Source organism: Taudactylus pleione, unplaced genomic scaffold (assembly GCF_031769625.1).
Source record: "Taudactylus pleione unplaced genomic scaffold, aTauple2 ptg000174l, whole genome shotgun sequence".
Taxonomy (NCBI): domain Eukaryota; kingdom Metazoa; phylum Chordata; class Amphibia; order Anura; family Myobatrachidae; genus Taudactylus; species Taudactylus pleione.
This window is the reverse complement of record NW_028284576.1, coordinates 1,125,253-1,148,853: the sequence shown is the minus strand read 5'-3', so window position 1 is coordinate 1,148,853 and position 23,601 is coordinate 1,125,253.

Sequence of the window (23,601 nt, the reverse complement as noted above, 5' to 3'; positions counted from 1 at the left end):
ATGTTAGTAGGAACAAAGGAAAGACTGTTGTTTAATAAATCATTCAGAAGAGGTCAGGAATAGTGAGGACACATTAATAACTACATCTTCCTTTTAGAAAATCTTTTGCCTCTGGTTCTGGCCACCCCATCTCGTGAAATGCCTCTTCCTCTTCCGCATGCTGCATAGGTTATAACCCCTAAAAGGTGTTTGGTGCTGATGTGGATGGCAGCATTTTTTGATCACTCAATGAGGTGTTATTACCACTTGATGGCTCTGTTTCTGTTTGAGAGAGTTGTACAAATGTATTCCTGTATGTGTTACGGTTCCTGGAGGGAGCTTTCCCAATGGCCCAAGGATAGACACCTTGTTCCTCATAGTCTTTGTTGACTTTCTGCAATTTTTCTTTTTTATATATAATGAGGTCCTGTTTATAGGACTCAACTTGTGCATTTAGTTTATCAAGCCATTTTGTTGATATATATTGTACGAGCTGGGTCAGATGTGCCTCCTCCAATGTTTTAATTTATTCTCTGATAACTTTGAACTCTCTGACTCTTCAATCATTAGAAGTATCAGATCCAGGGAACATTTGTTTAAGATAGCCACCCAGTGGCGGCAAAAATTACATTATGGAGTCCAATTGTGGGGGTGTTGTGAATCCAGAAACCTCTAAAAATCTTTCTATCTTTATGATAATCAGATAGGGTTACCCCTTGATATCTCATCCATAACATTGAAACGGGATGTAGTCAGGATGCTGGCAGCCGAAATGCCGACCGCCAGAATCCTGACCCTGAAAGCCTGGCATGGGACCAAAGATAATCATCTAAATACAGATGCCTATCATTAGCTTCACGCTGAAATCCAGATGCCTGGCATACCGAATGTTGGTAAGCCGGGCATTGGGAACCGTTAGCTGCGGGAGGGGAAGGGTTCGGTTTAGACACCCCTGGGAGGACTTAGGGTTAGGCACCCCCCTCGGAGGGTTAGGTGTAGGCTAGGTGAAGGGGGGGTTAGGGTTAGGCATCATCAGGGGGAAGGTTAGGGTTAGGCACCCCCCAGGAGTGCTAGGTTTAGGGTGCGGGGAGCAGGGGTTAGGGTTAGGCACCACCCCTGGAGTCTTAGGGTTAGGCACCCCCAAGTGAGGGTTAGGGTTAGGGGGGGAGAGGGGAGGGTGAAATATATTTACCAGCCGGGGTGTGGATTTTCTTCTGTCAGGCTTTCAGGGTCAGGATTTGAACCAGCGAATTTCAAGCCAATGGTATTTCATACCCAACCCTATTGAAACCACTGACAGGTTTTCTATTAATGAGTCACATATAACATAGTATTTGTGGGGCATACACACTATATGATAAAAGTGAACAATATGAATGATAACGATATAGTTCAACGATATATCGTTCATATCGTTCAGTGTGTATGCACCAAATGACTAATGATGCTCCCGTGGGTCCTTAACGATGTTTGCTGTCGTGCAGACATGCCGGGAAATATGACAGTATTGTCAGAAATGTGGCAGGATTATGTCACTGAACGATGTCATTAACGATATCATTTATTGTGTACAACTAATATCATTTGTCCTGCAATCCGGCAAGTTCAAGGGAAATCTTTCATCAAAATCGCTCACAACACACATCGTCTAGTGCGTATGAGTCTTAAAAATTGTTCTTATTAAAAGCATTTGGTGTCCTATGGAGAGAGAATCCCTCTGTTTAATAGAAGGGTGTCTCACCAAACTGACCCTAATCATAGAAAACATAGATACAGTATATTTTTTATTTTTTATAGATTTGCTATATATAAAATCTGAAAACTGTCACAAATGAGCAGTTTCAGCCCTACATTTTACAATGAAATCAGTATTTTCCTTGGAAGTGCTTTTAGGTAGCCGGTGAACAATGCGAGTACAATGCAGAATCTCTTAACACTCTCATAATAAGGTCCTTTCAATATTGTGCACAAAAGGCCATTTTGCTCATGGGTAAGGATCAAACATTCCCTATGGACCACATTATGGCCTATTCTAGCTATTGTGTAGCAGTCACTTTATACTAAAAAGTAGAAAGAAACAATAAAATACTTGTGACCTCAGCAAGGAAATGATCATTCTAAACCTTTTGACCAGTTTTAGTACTTTTCTTTTCCGTCCCTATAACATCCTCAGAACTGGAACAGAATTATGCTTCAATTTAAAGGCAGAGAATTTTCCCAGCACACCTTCTTTTCAGGCCTATTCACCTTCTCCTGTGAACACGTATTAAACAGGTGAGAGACTAGATTTGTCACCTACTTGTTAGATGAGAATTTGGAGTGTACATATTTCTTGCATCTTATATGAAGCCATCTTATTGGCGGCAAATTCCCTTTAATGCAACCTATGGAATTTTTAAGAATTAGTGTTATCACTGAGACATGAGACAGTCACTAACAAGTACAGGGAACATGTAACTTTAAAGAAAAGAAAACAAGTATGGAAGCCTGGTGGTCTATCAAGCCTTTGAGAGAAATAAAGTTGAGAAGTTGTCCTGAGCAACCAATCTGCTTCTAACTGTCAATTATCTATTTATCTAGTACAGACTATGAAATGACGGTTACTGTAGAAGCTGATCGGTTTATTTGGGCAATTTCTACACTTTATCTCTCTCCTATCTCTACAGAACAAATATTGGTATCAGGTGGCGCTTAACAGACACAAACCAGTGTAAGGATTATTATCCTATTTTAATCATAATCACAATGTCACAATAAAATTACACATATCCTAAAAAAGACATTCAAATGTACATATCAAATATCTAAACACTATAAAAGGTCTCAAGAGGGACCTAGAAATTAGCATATATCCTGATTCCACACAGTTCTAAGCGAACAACACTAATGTGTCAAATTGGTGCCTGTGTTGTATAAATAATTAGAAGTTGTAGTTTATAAAGCCACAATGTTCTATGATGTAGCAAAGAGTGTTGCAATAGGGAAGTTACGTTACTGTGCTAAAGTTCTAGTAACACACTTCTAAAAATCCTTTTATAAAGTGTCCTGGGTGGAATTCGTAGACTCACAGTCCTGGATCAATATATTGTAGAGAGTGATCCTGCTCCTCACTAGTTATACTCTATGTGTGAGTGAGATGGAATGTCCAGATTATCCGTATGCGCCAAACAAGCTGTGCAGCTCTCTGTCAGGAGACCCCGCATGTTCCAGTACTTGTACGGCGTCTCCAACAAGATGATCAGAGCAGGGTCTGAGCTCGTATTAAATTGCAGCGGATCAACAGTGTTCTTGGTACCTCGGGTGGTTAGAGACTCTCAATTATAGCGGCATGCGCCCTCTGGTAAAGGCTTCCATAATTGGTGTAATCAGATAAGGGGCAAGCAGGGCAGCAGATTCCCAAGTTGGACGCCTGTGTTCTCACCCTCAATTAGATTGTACACACTTCTTATGGTTTAAATCCAAGGTGTAGTGAGAGATGGATAGATTCTCAGATCCAGTGAGTACATCTTTGACAAACTCCTTCTGAATCCTTAACGCGTTTCTCCTCACATGGAGGCTTTCTGTTTGACAAACGCGTTAAGGATACAGAAGGAGTTTGTCAAAGATTAACTCACTGTTTGCTACATCATAGATCATTGTGGCTATATAAACATCAACTTCTAATTATTTGATACAATACAGGCACCAATTTGACATATTAGTGTCATTTGCTTAGTACTTTGTGGAATCAGGATATATGCTATTTTCTAGGTCCCTCTTGAGACCTTTTTTATTGTTTAGATATTTGATATGTACATGTGAATGTCTTTTTTAGGATATATGTATTTTTGTATTTTTATTGTGATATGGTGATTATTATTAAAATAGGATAATAATCCTTACACTGGTTTCTGTCTGTTAAGCGCCACCTCATACCAATTTTTGTTCTGTTTTCATTGAGAGAAGATTGGAAAAGCTTCTCGTGCAGGTGGGCAGCTTTGTGACACTTTTTGCAATACACCACTGCTAGTGCCGGGTCCTAAATCATTCTTTGTTGTCTCTCCAATCTCTGCCTGAAAGTTAAGAGCTCAGGTGTTGGGTACCAGATCTTCCTCTAATTGAACTTTGATGGTCTCCATGGTTTAGTGTATAACCAAAATGCTGGTTGGGTTTCAGTGGCATGTTTTTGTTTAATGGTATATCATTCCAGCCCGTACCACCTTTCTTGATACACAACTGTTGCTCAGCTGGAATACAACATTTACAATGCAAACTTCATTTATCTAATTCAGAAAGAACCTCTGAAGGCTATTCACCAACATTACTTATATATTTTGCATACATGTGATATCCCTGTGTCATATGCTACTTGTTGTTTTACCTGATTCAATTAATCTAGAACTGGATAACTGTACCACGTGTGGACTAACCGCCCCCAGCGCTAACACCTGCGTTACCTATCCAACACCACATGTACCTTGGCCAAAGTACATTATATCCTGGTTTAACTTTCTGTCTGGAGGACTACTGCTCCCAGCACATTCACTTGCATTTCATATTGGTAGCCACTTTAACCCTAACAGGTGGTGTCACCCAGTATGCGATCACCACTCACTCTGCTAATAGAAATGGTATCAAATATACTTAAACTGTCTCTAAATCATTACTTGAATGAATCATTAGAATTATTTTACAAGTACACCGCAATCGCACTTGTTTATATTACTGTTTCTAAGTTTTTCAAATATGGATATTTATTTGGCAAAAGTACAGACAGGAGTATTGCAGACACTGTACTCAGACTTTCATCATACACCCTTAGAGCCGGATTAAGTGGGGGCACAGTGGACAAGTACCCCCGGGCCCAGTTCTCTCCTGGGGACCCCCTGGATGGAGATGCTCCAACCAAGATCTGGAGCTGCTGTCCAGGGATGATTCTGCTCTTCTCCAGCCTCAGCTACTGTAGCAGCACTTCCAGCAGCTGGGAGAGCAGCAGCAGAACCGGTCTGTGCGCTGCCTGAGAGGAGGCTCTGGAGTCTGCCTCTGCTGCAGGAGTGCTGGTAGGACCTGAGCTGCTGCCTCAGATCTTATCTTATCTTAAGTGCTCTGGGCCCCCCAAAGGCCTAATCGGACCCTCTATGTCTTTTATTACAGGCAGCCAATGAAAACGAAAGAAAAAGGTTGCAGGTGCGAAACTATCCATCTTGTCTCTTCTCAGAAATGTGTGGCAAAATGTATCAAGGGTCGGTTTTTACTAAAGGACATTGTCAATCCCCGTCGGTTTGGACAGTTTCCAAACCACACAAACACATGCACGCACACAAACATATATTGGTATTGAAAAAATTATTGTGACGAGGACTGGTTAGGTGATAACCACGGAGGGCAGAGTGTTAGGTTTAGGCCCTGGTGGGCCTTAGGTTAGGCACCCCCATAGAGAGTTAGGGTTAGGCTATGGGGAGGGGTGTTAGGGTTAGGCACTGCCTGGGGGGGATTAGGGTTAGGCACTAGGGGAGGTTAGGGTTAGTCACAACTAAGGGAGGGTTAGGGGGGGAGAGGGGTAGGGTTAATATACTTACGACCCCCTGTCGGGATTTTCAGCTTTCGGCATGCCACTGTTGGGATTTGAACAAGCGGCTTCTCAGCTGCCGGTATTTCATACCGAACCCGTTCTCACACCGCGAGTGTTTTTGATGGGTTCTGCAATGCCTACTAAAACTGCTATTTGATAAATCTGGTTTATATATACTGATAATTGGAATAATATGGAGTTGGTGTTTTAGGTTCTAAACTGTGATTTAGTGGCTGTCCCCTTATTAAATCGGTGAGAGGCAAAACCACTGGGAAAATGCCAAAATCTCAGCGATTTTGCAAACCTGGAGTTTAGTAAATTTCCATCCTTGGACTCTAGAGAGGTGCAACAATCTTACGTACATTGGCTTATAAGCAGGGGTGAAACTAGACCTAGGGGGGCCCCATAGCAAAAAATTTTTGGGCCCCTCCTACAGTAGGTCCATATACTGGAAAATAAAAAAAGTATAGGAGACTATTTAATTAATAATGCCTTTACTACAAACAATGATGCAGAAACTACCCTGCTCTTTATAGGTCGGATAGCACCACCTGACCCACAGACTGTGTGTGTTTTGGGGGGGGGGAGGAGTATGGCAGAATGGTAGGGGGTCTGGTAGTATGGGGGGTTCTGGAAGTATGAGGGGGGACTGACAGTAAGGGGGAGAAGCATGGCAGTATGGGGGGATTTTGAAGTATGGGTAGCAGCAAGAAAGAGGGTGTCTGGTAATAGGGAGAGATTAAGACAGGTAGCAGGGAGAGATGTACTGTCTGTGATACTTAAGACAAAAGGGGAAGGAGGAGTGTTCTTGAATTAAGGAGGGAGGGAAGGGGGTGTCTGGAGGCAAGGGGGGGTAGTGCAGGGTCTCTGGAAGCAGGGTAGAGGTAGGTGGGTGGAATGATGTGTGAAGGAAGTGAGGGTGTGTGTGGGGTTGTTCTGTTTAGGGGCAGAGGGTGAGGAGGTGTCTGGAGGTGGGACACACACATACATTGTTCCTTACAGTAAAGGCTAGGACAGACTGTAAGCATTACACTGGCCTTGTCTGTATGAATAACACTGGGAGGGGTCTCCTTTGTTTGTTGCCTGGGAAAAAGTGAGTGATGTGAGATATCCCGGGGGCAGGTGAGGTGCCTCAGTCCCTGCACTTTGCTCAGGGAAGAATCACGATGTCAGCCGCGGCCCTGGAACAGTAGAGGGTGGAGCGGCGGATCCTTCCTGCTGCTCTGCCTCTGTATCGGCATCATTGTGTGGCTGCAGAAGAAGACGGGGTGGGCGGCTGAGCTCCGGGTCCCTGTGCTGGGGAATCAGGTAAGTAGAAGGGTGGGCAGAGGGTCCTCAGTAGACTGCGACACTGCACCTCCCAGTCCCGGAGACTGGAGAAAACTAAGATTTGTGAGATAGAGATGGCTAGTGAGTGAGTGTCTCGTCACAATGACTCAAATCCTTTGGATGTTCGAATGAATCGAGTCACTCAAAGTTTGGGGTGTTGCGACACTCACTTCTCTAGCCTCCCACAGTTACATAGTCAGAGGGAGCCAGGAGGCAGAGGTTACAGTGTGTCAGTGTGTTATTACTGTAGTCTCCGGGAGTCGGGACTGGGAAGAGTCATCATTTATGCGATCCTGCCAGTGTGTCTGCCTTCACTGACTTGGGTCAGGAGTCAGAAGTGCAGGGCTGTGGGGGGGGGGAGCTGTGACTCACTCAGTGTCGCTAGAGCTGGGTCCCGGGGTGTGCACCGACTCGGGAGAGTCAGTGCAGATTAATCAATCAGCAGCAGTGCTGGACTGCGAGGGGCGGAGCTATCAGTGACTCTCCCGGAGTCGCTGATAGCCAATGCTCAGTCAAAGAGTCATGTCCCGAGACACTCCACTGAGCTGAGCTACGGTATGTGACTCAACTCAGTAGAGTGAATCGCTCTGCCCATGTCTACTGTGAGATGTTGATGTCATCATCTCACGAGACCAGAAGCTCTGCAGCAGGAAAAAGTAAGGAGGAAGTGCAGGTGCTGGTGATCCGGAACCAAAAGAGTTAAAAAAAAACTTGGAAGGGTGCAAGGGGTTGCTTGCTGTCCCGGCGGGCCCCCTAAGCAAGCGCACCCCTTGCACCCTCCATAATTACGCCACTGCTTGTACTGTAAGACAGTTTTACTTTAGTTTACGTTCAAGGTTACAATTTTTCCTATCTTCTAAGTATGTAACTAACAACACTAAGGAGTGTGATCTAAGGATTGTTTCCAGAGATGGAATGTACTATACAGTACCTTCAGAATAATGCAGTCCTCTTTATTTATCCATGCACATCAACCTTCCTATGCACTCAGCACAGTAATCTGGATACGTTTCTACACTTTTTTTTGTATTTATTTATTTTGCAATGTTCTAGGGCAGTTTTATCTGTGATGTATCTCGTTTACCAGGGGTTCACTTTACTTCTCTTTCTTGGCCTGAGTGCTGCGGGAGACTGAAGCGATGTTTAGCCTACTGATAAGCATGTTGGCACCTATTAATTTTCTATAAATAGATAAAATAAGGATGGAATTGAATCCATGCACTTTATTGATTTCACTCTCTCATGAAGTCCTGCCAGGTTCTTGTAAGTGATACAGTTCTAGATAAAGGGCAGTGAATTAAACTGTGAGTTATTTAGGAAAGCTGGTGACCTCACTAACACATCGGGTTATACAGCATGCTCTGCTAATGTATACGCAATACTGGCAGGTTCCGGGACGTATGAGAGAGTGATATATTAGCTACTAACACATCGGGTTATACAGCATGCTCTGCTAATGTATACGCAATACTGGCAGGTTCCGGGGCGTATAAGAGAGTGACATATTAGCTACTAACACATTGGGTTATACAGCATGCTCTGCTAATGTATACGTAATACTGGCAGGTTCCGGGACGTATGAGAGAGTTACATATTAGCTACTAACACATCGGGTTATACAGCATGCTCTGCTAATGTATACGTAATACTGGCAGGTTCCGGGACGTATGAGAGAGTTACATATTAGCTACTAACACATCGGGTTATACAGCATTCTCTGCTAATGTATACGCAATACTGGCAGGTTCCGGGACGTATGAGAGAGTGATATATTAGCTACTAACACATCAGGTTATACAGCATGCTCTGCTAATGTATACGCAATACTGGCAGGTTCCGGGGCGTATAAGAGAGTGACATATTAGCTATTAACACATTGGGTTATACAGCATGCTCTGCTAATGTATACACAATACTGGCAGGTTCCGGGGCGTATAAGAGAGTGATATATTAGCTACTAACACATTGGGTTATACAGCATGCTCTGCTAATGTATACACAATACTGGCAGGTTCCGGGACGTATGAGAGAGTTACATATTAGCTATTAACACATCGGGTTATACAGCATTCTCTGCTAATGTATACACAATACTGGCATGTTCCAGGACGTATGAGTGCCATCAAGAGCCGCCCACATCACTTGGGAAACGTGGATGGGACTGGCCCACTCCTTTAGGTGCCCGAGAGTCTTCCAAAATTTGGGACTGTCTCAGACATTCTGGGACAGATGACCAGCATATTTGCACATCATTATATTGTCCAACATGTCTACGACTTCATATTATAAATACATTCCATCATGTCACTATAAGTAAATATTTATGTACCTCTAAGTGCAATTCAGCTTCCTCTTAGCCAGTGGTAGCACTCACCAGGTAGCCCTGGTACAACACATAACTGACCTGGGCTGAATGATACATAAGGCAAAGGAGCTGTCAAGTTTCTGGTCAAGGCCTGAACACAACTACGGACAGTGAAACTTATCTAAACTGAAGGAAGATACACTATGCTTAGTAAAAGTTGAATGTGAGGATTTATAAACCAAATAATGATAATAGTTATTGTGAGAAGCCCATTACACATAAGAGAAGTTTGAGGAAAAGTGACACAACATGTATTTACCAAGTTTCAGTAAAGCCTATTTTAAGCATATCTAAATGATTTTATAACATTGGAATTTTCATATTGTATTTGCAAACAGTGCAATTAAGTAATTTCAACAGTGTCCTGAAGAAATATACAATAGTATAAAAGTTAATTAATCCCCAAGCTTCCTGCTAAATATAAATAATTTCAGTAAGCAAATTGTTAGGTATTTCAATGTATAGATTCTAACCATTGTGGGAATTTCTCCCATACACTTTGCTAGTTTATTTGTTACATTGTAAAACAAATATATATGAACTAAATATTTGTGTTATTTCACTACTATAAGAGTATGAATCTTGAATATCATTATCGAATTCAGGGCTTTTGCAAGGATTCTGGGTACCCTAGACAAGAGGTCACCCATCATCCCTGCTTCCTCCAATTCATAAAATGCCAAATAGCAGTGTCCCAAATTCATAATGTACCTCATAACACTGCCCGCACTGCATAATATGCCACACATCTGTGACACAAATTCATTATATGCCAATACAGCTCTATCCCTACTTATTAATTATGCTACACATGAATGCCTCCAATACATAAAACATGCCACACATTTGTGCCCCAATACATAATATGCCACACATTTGTGTCCCAATACATAATATGCCACCCATTTGTGCCCCAATACATAATATGCAACACATTTGTGCCCCAATACATAATATGCAACACATTTGTGCCTCCAATACATAATATGGAACACATTTGTGCCCCATTACATAATATGCCACACTTTTGTGCCCTTAATACATATGCCAAACAATTGTACCCACAATAAATAATATTCCACATAGCTGTGCCAGATTTATTGTATGCCACAATACCGTTAATTATGCCACACAATGCCCTCAACACATATGTCACACTTTTGTGCCCCAATATATAATATGCCACACAGTGACCCAATACATAATATGCCACACAATGACCCAATGCATATGACACACATTTGTGCCCCAAAACATAATATGCCACACATTTTTGCCCCAATACATAATATGCCACACAGCTGTGCCCCAAATTTATTGTATGCCACATAGCTATGAATTATGCCACACAATTCCCCAATACCTATGCCATACATGTATCCCAAAATCTTTATATGCCATACAGCTGTGACAATACACTATACCACTCATCTGTGCCCCAATATATGTCAGCACCCATTAACCCCTTCCCCACAAACACACACACACACACACACACACACTCACACACACACACACACACACACACACTCAACCTGTCAGTTTTCAATGGTATTCTGCAAAATAGTTGCCTCTTCCACATTGGCTGCTATAATTCATGTGTTGTACTAGCAGAATTTGGCCTTTGGCATTCCCAGTCCTACCCCAACCCAACCACACAGTAGGATTACTGAAGTGTCTTCACAACAGTTCTCTTCCTAAAAACTTAATGAATGTGAGAATTTATAAATACGATGTGGTACGGAAAAACTGATTGTATCATGAGAACGTCTCTGTGAAATGACTTATTCTGTCCAGAAAACTCAGGTTATCATAATTATAAAACTTTGCTGCCATTTTCCAAATTCCTTTGAATTTCATTCAGCAATGTGTACAGTAAATTAGCATTTATTAATATAAATGTAGCTAAAAATGAGGATGCTGTCAGTTTATACTGCGGCTTTGTGCTGTTAGGTTTAGAATGAGAACACTTCCACAAAAGTTTGTGGTTTAATGAGGTTAATATGTCACAGAACAGTTTGGAAATTTTTCTCAATTCTACTTCTGTGGATTGTACAATACTGTATGTAGTCCAAATTTTTTTTTAAAGAAAAGCTATTCTAATATTGAGATAATGTTGGCTGTGGGTGTTTGTATATACCAGAGAAAGGCAACATGCTATGCTTCAGTAAAAGCCTAATAGAAAATATAATTTATTACCAAAACAGTAGTGGTGAAAGTAGATCACCATCAAAATTACTCCAAACAGCAAATCACAGGCCCAGGGCCAGTACATGTGATTGGTGGTGGAGTAATAGTCTAGTAGAAAAGATAATAATAAACTTCTCCAACCAGCAAATCATGGCTAGTACAGGTACTGTACATAGATATAAAGTACCAGCTAATAGTCTTTACACCAATATAGCAAGGTGGGCAAAGACCATAATAAAAAAGTGGTGCATGATGGAATGATCCTCACACCAACTCTCACCAAGTTTCCATATTAGAAAGGACATGCACAGTTTAAAGAGAACTTCAGTGGCAGGGACTGCCACTTGAAGTGCTTGGTTTGTTTGAGGCCACACAAAAGAAAACATTTTGGTGGTTTGGATAAACCAAGCTACCAATGGGCTTTAGGCTACCAGTAATCATCCTTAAAGTTGAAGATGTCATCATCCTCATCATCAACCTCATTGCTATTGTTAATATCATCATCACACAATATTAGCTCATCCCCACTGGAACATATAGTTACAGTCTCTGTTTGTACTTGGTGGCAAAGGTATCCCTCTTTTCATTTGTAGTTGATTTTGATTTACATCATTATTTCCACATTTTTTAGACGTAGCCTCCTACGCCAATCGCTCACAAGGTTACCTAATGTTCTAAACACTCTACACATTGGAGGGTGGGCAGCTGAAGTAAATCATACCAAGTTTGTAAATCCTTTTTATTCCTCCAAGTATTCAAAAGAACTTTGTTACCTAATAATATGTACATTATCATTAAAGTAATCCTCCACCATTGAGTCACAGTAGAGGTGTCAATATATATGGGGAATTCTTTTAAGCCTGACCAGCTGTCATAATGTTTTTGTCAGGATGTGGCCTGGGATTGGCCACTACTCACCTCAGTGCCAGCGTCCTTGGGCTTAGGTGTTCAGTTGCTGGGAGTGGAGGTGAGTGGTGACTGAATATTCTCCCGGGGTCTACTAGGGCTTCCGTGTGTGCATCCTGGTTCCCAGGTTGCCGGGCATGTTGGTCCATATCATCTGACTAGTCTCTCCCAATGGTAGTCCTGTGGTCACTTAGCTGATCCTCTGATCTAATGACCAGCTACCTAAGAGTATTTAAGTCTGACTCCAGGAACAGGAAACTACTGTTCAACTTTGCTGTTCCAGTGACTGTGGCTCATTAGTGTTTATCCATGTTAATTCCTTAGTGTGTTGCTTCAGTCTTCTTGCTGTTCTCCAGTGTTATTTGCATCAGCTCCCAGGCTGACTTCTAGGGGTAAATTTACTAAGATGGAAGTTCTATTAAGAAGTGATGTTGCCCATAGCAACCAATCAGATTCCAGGTATTATCTTCTAGAAGGTGCTAGATAAATAAGAAGTAGAATCTGGTTGCTATGTGCAACATCACAATAGAACTCCCATTTTTTGTAATTTTACCCCCTAGTGTGTAATTTCAGTTATCTCACTAAACTCCAGTTCTTTTCATTATAGCTCTGGTGTTGTTATTATTGTGCAGTTCAGTTCCCCAGCTGCCTCCCTGTGTTCTGGTGTCTGCTTTCATGCTAATTACTAGTTAGCTTTCAGCTGGATCCTTAACAATTCTCAATGCATTCCTGTGTTACATTTCCCTGTGTTCTCAGTGCAAGTCAGCGACTGGTTCTTTAACAATTCTCAGTACATTCCTGTGTTACATTTCCCTGTGTTATCAGTGCAAGTCAACGACTGGTTCCTTTACTATAATCAGTGCATTCCTGTTTTACATTTACCTGTGTTCAAGTATTCAGTTCACATGCTGATGTCCTGTGTTCAAGTATTCAGTTCATATACTGATCTCCTGTGTTCAAGTATTCAGCTCACACACTGATCTCCCATGTTCAAGTATTCAGTTAATATGCTGATCTCCTGTGTTCAAGTAATCAATTCACATGCTGATCTTCTGTGTTCAAGTACTTAGTTCATATGCTGATCTCCTGTGATCAAGTATTCAGCTCACACACTGATCTCCTGTGTTCAAGTATTCAGTTTATATGCTGATCTCCTGTGTTATACCTCTATTGTCTCTGTGCTAATTTCCTGTGAATTAACTGTCCTAAATATAGTTACTGGTCTTCCTGCCACTCTCAGGTACTTGTCCAGAGTGCTGCGACCTGCTAACTTGGTGCAGAAAAACTCATATCCCATCTGGAGGGGTCACTGGTGAAGACCACCAAGTGAGTTAGACTCCGCGCCTCTGGGCAGGTATAGCCAAACCTGGGTTTGGCCTCAATAATGAGACCTAGTACTGTCACCCTAACCCCCTGGCTTCTATGCTCACCTGAAGAAATTCCCATATGGTTCCTGACCATTTGAACAGCCAAAACATGCAAGCTGTCAGGTTACAGGATCAAGCAAATTTTTCTGGAATTACTTTCCTGAGTGGAAGCTGATGAGACCAGTCTGCATTCATGAAACAACAACTGCAAGCATTTTCTGGCCAATTAAAAAATTGTTGTTCTGTTCTTGCTGCTTTGACTCTAGTCACATCACAAGTCCTGCCTGTGAATTCTCCTGTGTCTTCTTCTCCTGAGTTTTGTTCTCAAGTTCCAACTACTCCTATGGAAGAACATTTTTCTGTGTCTACTAGTCAACCTCTCAAGTGTCCTCTGGCCTCCCAGTTATCTGTGACCTAGAACATTTGAAGAGTTTCTACAGGCTTCTTAAACAACTACTAAGTCTCCTCCCCAAATTTTTTCAAGTTATTCCCAAGCTTTCTAGTGCTACTTCTGACTTGATTAACATCTCTTCAAAGCAAACTAAAGTAAGGCATCAAAGTTTCCTGTGCCATAATCTTACTGAGGTTGAACGGCAGCGGCACTGTGAACTACATCTGTGCTTATATTGTAGTTAAGACAATCACTTTCTTAAAGCCTCTGCTCTGCACCCACCGAGAAGTGGTGGCAAGTGTGTGACTCCCAACGTCTGTGCTTTTAGTTTTTCCAATCATCCATCGGTGGTTCCTGTTTCTTCAGTTTCAGACAAGGAGATGATATCCACCAAGCAAAAGAAAGTTCAAGCTTTCGATTGGGGCCCTGTTACGAGATGCTTCTACCCTCGTCTAGGGAATTTTTGGAGAATATTTCAACACCCTAAAGTCAGAGACACATCACATTCCATTTCTATCGGTCACAGCCCGGACTCCATTTATACCAGTCACAGCCTGGATATTGCCTCTGCTGATCTCAGCCTGGACATTTCCTGTTCTACTGGAAGACTTCAGCTGGTCGTCCCTGAAGAACCATCTGAATTTCCAGATTTAAGCTCTTCTGTTTCGAGTTTCATGCCCCAGCAGGGGGTTTACAGTTTCACACCCCAAGAGATGGTCTCTGTTTAGTTTCATACCCCAGGAGGGGGCTACTGGTTTCACACCCCAGGAGGGGGTTTCAAGTCTTGTACCTCAAATGAGGGTTTCAAGTTTCAGACCCCAACATGGGGTTTCCAGTGTCATGTCGCATCAAGTGACTTGTCCATTCCAGTCTGTATGTCCACTTCGTCTGAAGTATCCACTTTTCAGAAAGAAAGGGTTCTAAGTTAAGGACCAGGGACATTTTATGTTCTTCATCAGATCTTTCATCTTCTCCTGAAGACAAAACTAGTCCAATAGCTAAAGCTTTTGACATCAAACAAATTCCCCGAGATGCAGATAAATGCAAGGAAGGTCTAATATTCGTGTTTACAGGAGAGTTTTAAAGTCCATAATGAAAAGTGAAGCTAAGACATTACTAGAAAGCCATGGACGCATAATCTTTGAGAATATTAGCAGTAAGATCAAATACATCATCATGGGCCGTGATGGTGGAGAGTCCAAACAAAAGAAAGCAAAGAGCTTTGGGACTGAGGTTATAGATGAAGTTGGCTTATTTGAATTAATTACTACTTCAACCAGCAGGAAGATGTCTTTTGAGCATGCCATCCCAGTGGACAATAACTTGGCTAATACTAATGCTGTCTTGTCACTGGATCCCACCCATTCTGGTGTTCTTCAAAGTTCATCTTCTGTAGTTACAACAGTTCCTGGTATCTCCGATTCCAGTTCTCCTGAATATCAGTTTGGGCCTTGTGTTGTTTTGAGTGAATAACATCAATCAGGTTTAGTAGAATCACCCAATCTTCAGTCTAAGGAATCTCTTAGTGGTTTCATCTCAGTTCCTAAATAGAATTCTGTAACTCAGGACTCAGTGGATGCTTTAGTGTACATAATCTTTGATGGAGAAGCGTCCCAGTACACCGTATTACTTAAGCATTATGACACCCTAATGAGAGTCGATCCATCTTGTGGTATTACTTTCAACCTCGTCAAGTTTCTTTTTTTGCACTTTAGAGGTAAAGCATTGGAGTGGGCTAACCCACTCATTGAGTCCAGGGATCCAATTGTAACAGATGTAATGGCCTTCAATACAGCACTGGTTAAAGAATTTGCTTCAATGTGTACTACTTCAGATACCTTTTCAAACAAGTTTCTAGCGAGAGTTTATCACCCTCTGATATTAAACTCAGATATACCATTTTAAGTCTTTCTCCAGATTGTATGGTACAGGATCAAACACTCCGAAAGAAAAAGAGCTATTAGAAATCAGCAAACTGATACCATCAAGATAGGTTAATCTACAAGTTGCTCATACCAAGTCTGAATTTTTTTTGGGGGGTGTCTCAAAGTTTCGAGTTCTTGAAGTTTTTCTGAAGATTGATAAATCTACAAGTCCCTCATACTGAGTCTAAATTTTTTTTTTAATGTCTCAAGTTTTGAGTTCTTTAAGTTTTTCTGCAAATTCCTCATTCCAAGTCTGACTTTTTTTTTGGTGTTTCGAGTTCTTGATGTTTTTCCTAGGTGTCTGGAGTCTACCCTGAAATGAGGGGGTACTGTCTGGATGTGGCCTGGGATTGGCTACTCACCTCTGTGCCAGCGTCATTGGTGCTTAGTTGTTCAGACACTGTGAGTTTAGGTGAGTGGTGACTGAGTAGTGGTGACTGAGTATTCTCCCCGAGTTCTGCTAGGGCTTCCATGCATGTGTCCTGGTTCCTGGGGTGCTGGGCATGGGTGCAGCCATGTTGGTCCATATCACCTGACTAGTCTCTCCCAATGGTAGTCCTGCGGTCACTTAGCTGATCCTTTGATCCAATTACCAGCTACATAAGGGTATGTAAGTCTGACTACAGGAACAGGAAACTGCTGTTCAACTTCGCTGTTCCAGTGGCTGTGACTTACCAGTGTTTCACCATATTAATTCCTCAGTGTGTTGCTTCAGCCTTTTTGCTGTTCTCCAGTGTTATTTGAATCAGCTCCCAGGTTGACTTCCAGTGTGTCATTTCAGTTCTCTCACTGAACTCCATTTCTTTTCATAACAGCTCTTGTGTTGTTATTATTGTGCTGTTCAGTTCCCCAGTAGCCACCCTGTGTTACTGGTGTCTGCTATCATGCTAATTACTAGTTAGCTCTCAGCTAGATCCTTAACAATTTTCAATGCATTCCTGTGTTACATTTCCCTGTGTTCTCAGTGCAAGACAGCAACTGGTTCCTTTGCAATTGTCAGTGCATTCCTGTGTTACATTTCCCTGTGTTCTCAGTGCAAGTTAGCGACTGTTTCCTTTACTATAATCAGTGCAGTTACATTTCCCTGTGTTCAGCTATTCAGTTGACACGCTGATCTCCTGTGTTCAAGTATTCAGTTCACGTGCTGATCTGTGTTCAAGTGTTCAGTTCATACGCTTATATCCTGTGTTCAAGCATTCAGTTCACACGCTTATCTCCTGTGTTCAAGTATTCAAATTCATATGCTGATCTCCTGTGTTCAAGTATTCAGTTCACATGCTGATCTCCTGTGTTCAAGTATTCAGCTCATATGCTGATCTCCTGTGTTCAAGTATTCAGTTCACATGCTGATCTCCTGTACTCAAGTATTCAGTTCATACACTGATTTCCTGTGTTCAAGTATGCAAGTTCATATGCTGACCTCCTGTGTTCAAGTATTCAGCTCACATGCTGATCTTCTGTGTTCAAGCATTCAATTCACATGCTGATCTCCAGTGTTCAAGTGTTCAGCTCATACGCTGATATCCTGTGTTCAAGCATTCAGTTCACATGCTTATCTCCTGTGTTCAAGTGTTCAAGTTCATATGCTGATCTCCTGTGTTCAAGTATTCAGTTCCCATGCTGATCTCCTGTGTTCTAGTATTCAGTTCATCCGATGATCTCCTGTATTCAAGTATTCAGTTCACATGCTAATCTCCTGTGTTCAAGTACTCAATTCATACACTGATCTCCTGTGGTCAAGTATTCAGCTCACATGCTGATTTCCTGTGTACAAGTGTTCTGTTCATAAGTATTTTGTTCTTACGCTGGCCTCTAGTGTTATACCTTTATTGTCTCCATGCTGGTTTCCTGTGAATTAGCTCTCGTAAATATAGTTACCGGCCTTTCTGCTACTCCTAGGTACCTGTCCAGAGGGCTGCGACCTGCTCACTTGGTGCAGTTAAACTCCACGCTTCTGGGCAGGTCTAGCCAAACCTGGGTTTTGCTGCAATAGGGAGACCTAGTACTGTCACTCACCTGCATGTCCCCTAGCCACCCTAACCCTCTGGCTTCTATCCTCACCTGAAGAACTTCTCATATGGCTCCTGACAGTTTTACTCTGGTGCATTGTTTAACTCATCATCATTACCAGTGGGACTCTTGGAAAGTTCAGTTGTTTTTTATGGCAGTAGTATTTGAAGGAGAAACTGAAGCAGGTGTCATGTGCACCTTGAGCTGACAACTTGTTCATTAGCATCTCTTTGCATCTCTTAAGTTCAGTGTCAGTTGGAAAGAAAGATATTACATAAAGTAAGACTTTATCCTGGGATCATGCAGGGTTGCCAAAATGTACTGATCCAATTGCAAGATGTTGCAAATCTTTTGGTCCTGCCAAAGCAAATAAATAATTTGATTTACAAGTTCAGCATACTTAGCAGAATTGCTTTGTTTTATCTCCTCTTCAGCTACTCTAGTTTCTTTTCCAGTAGTTTAATTAGGAGTATGACCTGACTTAGGGCCTGATTCAGAGATGTACGCTAACCCGATGGTTAGCACACATCTCCAATGGTGGGAGGACTGCACATGCGCAGGAGGTGTACTGCACATGTGCAGCCCTCCAACTGCGAGTCTGCTCGCAGTGTCTCCCAGCCGCAGCCTCATTGACAGGGGGAGCGTTCCCTGGCAGCGTTCACGGAAATGGGGACCTGTTTCCTTCTGTTTTCTGGGAGAGATGAGGCCACAGTTTGCCTGTGGTGCATGCAGACTTCCAGGTCTCGCAAGCTGCCAGGACCCGCCCAGGCTCCAGGAAGATTTAGCTTCCCGATGTTCACAATTGTTTGATGGTGACCCCAGGCTGCGACCTTGGTCGCTGAACTGGGATCACGCAAATGCAGTAAGGAGGTGTGTGACACCTCCTTCTGCATTTGCATTTTAAATGGACGGAATTGTACAGCCACTTGTGTGCGCTTGTGTGCGGCTATGCAATTCCATCCATCTCTGAATCAGGCCCTTAGACAGGCAGCACCTAAACTCACTTCATAGATTATCATTTCAATGGGTTTCATGGCTTGCATTAAATCCAGAAGTATTCTCCAGTATGCTGTAGTAAGGTAACATGCCCCCCTATCTTATGGCTTGATGAGTACATGGCTTGTTGCTATTCCCCCTGTCACGGAAGCATGTTACTACTTCTTGCTACAGTTGGTGGCATGTCAAATTCAACTTTTCTTGCAGCAGCTGCAATCTTCTACAGCAGGTGCTAAATGCTGAAAAAACCCAGAAATGTAACAAGCCTCAGCCAGCATCTAATGCACGGACCTGTCATTTATAAAGAAGTTCTGAACCACCAAGCTTATGTTGTGTGCAAAACATGGTACGTGTTGAAATTCACCCACTTGTAATGCTTGCTCAATATTACTTACGTTAGCAGAAATGACAAATGCTGAGGAAAGTCTTAGCGGGGTGAACCATTTTGCTATCACATCCTTGAGCTTTTCCAACAGATTGACACTAGTATGCCTCTTAGTAAAGCTAGTGATAGAGAGAGTAGGCTGTGTGTGAATGAGCTGGAGGGTATTAGATACTGCTGCTGCTGCTGTAGGCAATACACCCTATGGGCTATCACAGTCATGTAATCTTTAGTTTGACCAGTACCGCTTGTCCACATATCTGTAGTTAAGTGGACAGTCAGTGCAGTGGCATTTTCTAGACAAAGAATAACTTTAATATCCTGCTACAGATGAGAAATTGCTGTTCTGACAAAAAAGAATTGAGATGGAATTTGGTAGCGTAAATAAGGATACATGATAATCATCTAAAACCAAATGAATTGATGGTGGATATTAGACACATATCTAATGCTAACATAGTCGTCATGGCTTCAGTGATCTGCTGTGTCTCAGGAGGATGAGAGGGCAGAAGAGAGAGCCTGTCTGGGCCCGGGTAATGATAAGGGGTGTGGCCTAATGTAAGGAGATGTGGCCACACCCCCTGCAAAAAAATTAAACTTAAAGTATCTGCATGCTCCACACGGGGGACGCCATTTTACCCTTTAGCCAGGGTCAGATATGGGAGATGTGCTATCAGTGCGATCGCTCTCCCCCCTCCTGTCTAGTGCATGCAAAGGAGACTGCTGCTGCTCTCTCTACTCACTGCAGCCCAGCACTGCTGCTTCTGACAGGAGGGGGGAGCGGTGAACCCGAGCTACGTCCGCCGTGCTCCTTCAGCTTGCCCGGACCCAGGTAAAAAGTAAGTTGAACTAGCTGGAAATTATGTAACAGGGAGGAGGTGCCTAGATGGTAAACGTCCCTCCCTCTTGTCTGCTGCAACAATTACTGCAGGATGGAATGAAACTTGGCACCAACAACCTAAACTATCTATGGCAGTCAGTGCTGGGCAAGATGTCCTCCCCCTCCTTCACCTCTGCTCCGGTCACGGCACGGCTACGCTAAGGATTGCAGAATTGAAAACGACATTGGCTAGAATCATGGTGATCAAAAGCCATATGGGAAGGGGGAGGAGGAGCTTGCAGCTGAGTACAAACGTATCTATACAATATGATACCTGTCATGGGGGTACTAGAGAGGAAAAGAATCTCCAGACATAAAGATTAGTAAACTAACATTATAATTAGTACAACAAATATAGAGAAGACATGCAGAACAGACACAGTGAGATTTTAATTGGTACAAGCTCTCTGGTTTATTGTTCAGCACCTTGGCTGGGATTGAAAACAAATTCAGCGGTTTATATCAATTTATGAGTAAACACTTTATAGAGAATCACAGACCTGTCAAAGCTGTTTATACACCAGTTCCCGCAGTTTGTGGTTTGACTTCTATTATTTGCTTGATTAATAATAAAGGTTACAAATGTTCCTCTACAGAGGGATTCACACATTGCATTGGTGAAATGTCCGGCATTCACTGGTGGTGCAGACTGCTCAGTGAGGTTTAACAAGAGGTGTTGCCATGCCACGCATAGTCTCCTGGTATGTGGCCTCTCTGTATTTATAATGGCAGATGGCAGAGCACCATAGCTTACTCACAGCTGTACAACACATGTGTTACCCCACCTCACCTGGTCGTATTGATGGTTTATCCCCCCTCCCACCATTAGATTCCTGCAGGGGTTAGAGGGGGGCCCATGTGCAGGTGTCTTTGGGCCACCCATTCCCTGACAATAAAAGATGGTTCCTGCTCAAAGAAATAGAGAGACTGTGACGCCGTGCCAGAGCCTTTGGCGCATGCGCATATTTCCGGCATCATCATATCTGAAAAAAAATTGGCGCTGGCGATTTTTTTTAAATATATGCTGTCAGTCAACATAACTTGAGAATAACAGCCCCGGTTTCAGCAGGAAAAGGTACTTAGACTCAGTGCGCCCTGTGCTGAACCTGCCCCCTGAGCGCACGCCATCATGGTGTCACGCAAAGGGGATGGGACCACCATCTTCAGGATGTGCAGCACTGAGGATGCTCTGAGCGACTGCACAGATGGCATAGTATGTGCCTGAAGCATCCAAAGGACATGCCAGACGGCACTGCCTATGTAATAATTGTTGCATTCTGTGTGGCGGCACCACTGGCACACCCCAAGTTACAGCTCTGATTATAGATATGACCAATGATTCCTGCTGTATATTGTACTTGGAATCCTTGTCGGAACCACTGCTGGACATCTACAGGAGAGCAGCGATCAGATTTACTGACATAAATAAAAGCTGTCTACTCATTGAACAAGCTCCATGGCTGTCCAGCCCGGTACCACCTGTCATGTGAATCCATTCATTGGCTCCCTCCTCTTCTTCAGTGCTCAAAGTTTAGCTGCAGAAACACTCCAGCAGAGGTCTGCAGAGAATGCTAGTACTGGGGGCTGATACATCAGGAACTTGTAAGCTCCACTGGCTTACACGTCTTGAGTTACCGTTATAGCAGTTCGTGGAAAAATAATGTTTTTTTTTTATTTTTGCCCAGATGCAGAGTTATACGCAACTTTGCAGTGCTCCCACCCTCTATCCCTACATTTCGCTTGCTACTCGTCATTATCATCAGGGCACACTTGCACAATGCAGGTCAACTTTACAATGCTTCCCTCTGGGACAGTTCCAAGAGGTGAAATGTAGGGTTAGAGGGTGTCAATAAGCCCTGCTCCTTGGTGGCATAATGCCCTGGTTCACAGGTCCTTGAAGAGGGGTTGAGGCCAATTTGATGCGGTTCACCCTGCCCTTCTCATATCTCTAGGAAGTGGACAGGATGTGAGAGGGTGGCCGACTCTTCTAGGGTTCTGTAGGACACCACAGAAAGCATATGAAATTTTATTCTTGCACAAATTACTTTATTGAATTAGCAACTATTAGAGCAGTAAACTTATGATATAGAAAATCAATGAAGTTATTCCTCATGACATGATCAAAATGAATAATACAACAACCTACCAGCTCTACTAAACTGCACACAGACGTTATTACGCCAGCTGTTTATGACATAAAAGTGGTGAAGAAATTCCCCAGAGCTCTAATTAATTTATAATATTTATATTATGGATTTTTACATGGAATACTGTACGGCAGTTTCGACTTCAGGCCGACTGCTCTCTGGCAGCTGTTTGTATGTTCTCTCTGTGAGTACGTGAGTCTCCTTCCGCAGCCCATAAACATACAGCGCTCGCAGTTGTTTTCTGATGCATCTGCCTGAAAAATGTGAACAATGGGGATGTTATTAGTCTAAAGGATCATTTAAGAGAATATTAACCTCAAATTGGTCCATGTTTAACTGTGCCTAGCACAGGGGATTGTAGACAGTACGCCAGTCAGATTTTTGTTAGGTCTCTTTGTTGGCTGTAAGATCATGGTATTGACCCAATATGTTCTCATTAAAGCACTTAATAATATGTAGGAGCAGTATGAATAAGAGATACTAGTATTATGATTTCACACCTCACTTAGGCTCCTATTCATCAACCGATAAATGGCCCAGTAACCACGTGGAAATGCTAGTTTCCGCATGTGTAGGTTACCGGGCCATTCATGGACCCCCTGATATTCAGCAAACTCCAAGTTTGCTTCCTAGAACAAGCGCCATCTTCAGGCAAAGTAGCTCCAGAGATGCGAAGAGGCATCCGAGCGGATCCTCCGCCGCAACCTCACTACCTCCCCGGCGGCTTTACGCGTGCGTGACCCGAGGTCACACATGTGTAGCCAGGACAACAGGGAGGATTCAAGTAACCGAGGAGACAGCTGCTTTTCAGAGCAGCTGTCCCCGCACAAGAGCAATGATGAATTGCTCCGGTGTCAAGTTTCTCCTGCTGCTAGTTGGATACTTAAGTATCCCTCGCAACGAGATCATTCCTTAATCATCGGGGGGGGGGGCAATATGGCCTCTGAGCCTGGAGTAAACTCTAGGATAGGGCTGCTATTCTTCAACAATAAAGATCTGGGACACATTCCCCAACACCCCAATGGCGCAGTCAATTCACACCGCATCCTAATACTAAAACCAAATAACATGGGAATTATATTGCCGTGAAGGCCAAATACAGGCTGTACAGACAATTGAGTGGTGTTTGGACATTTAAAGTGCTTTTAAATATCACAACATACTTGGCCTGCACAGAAAACAA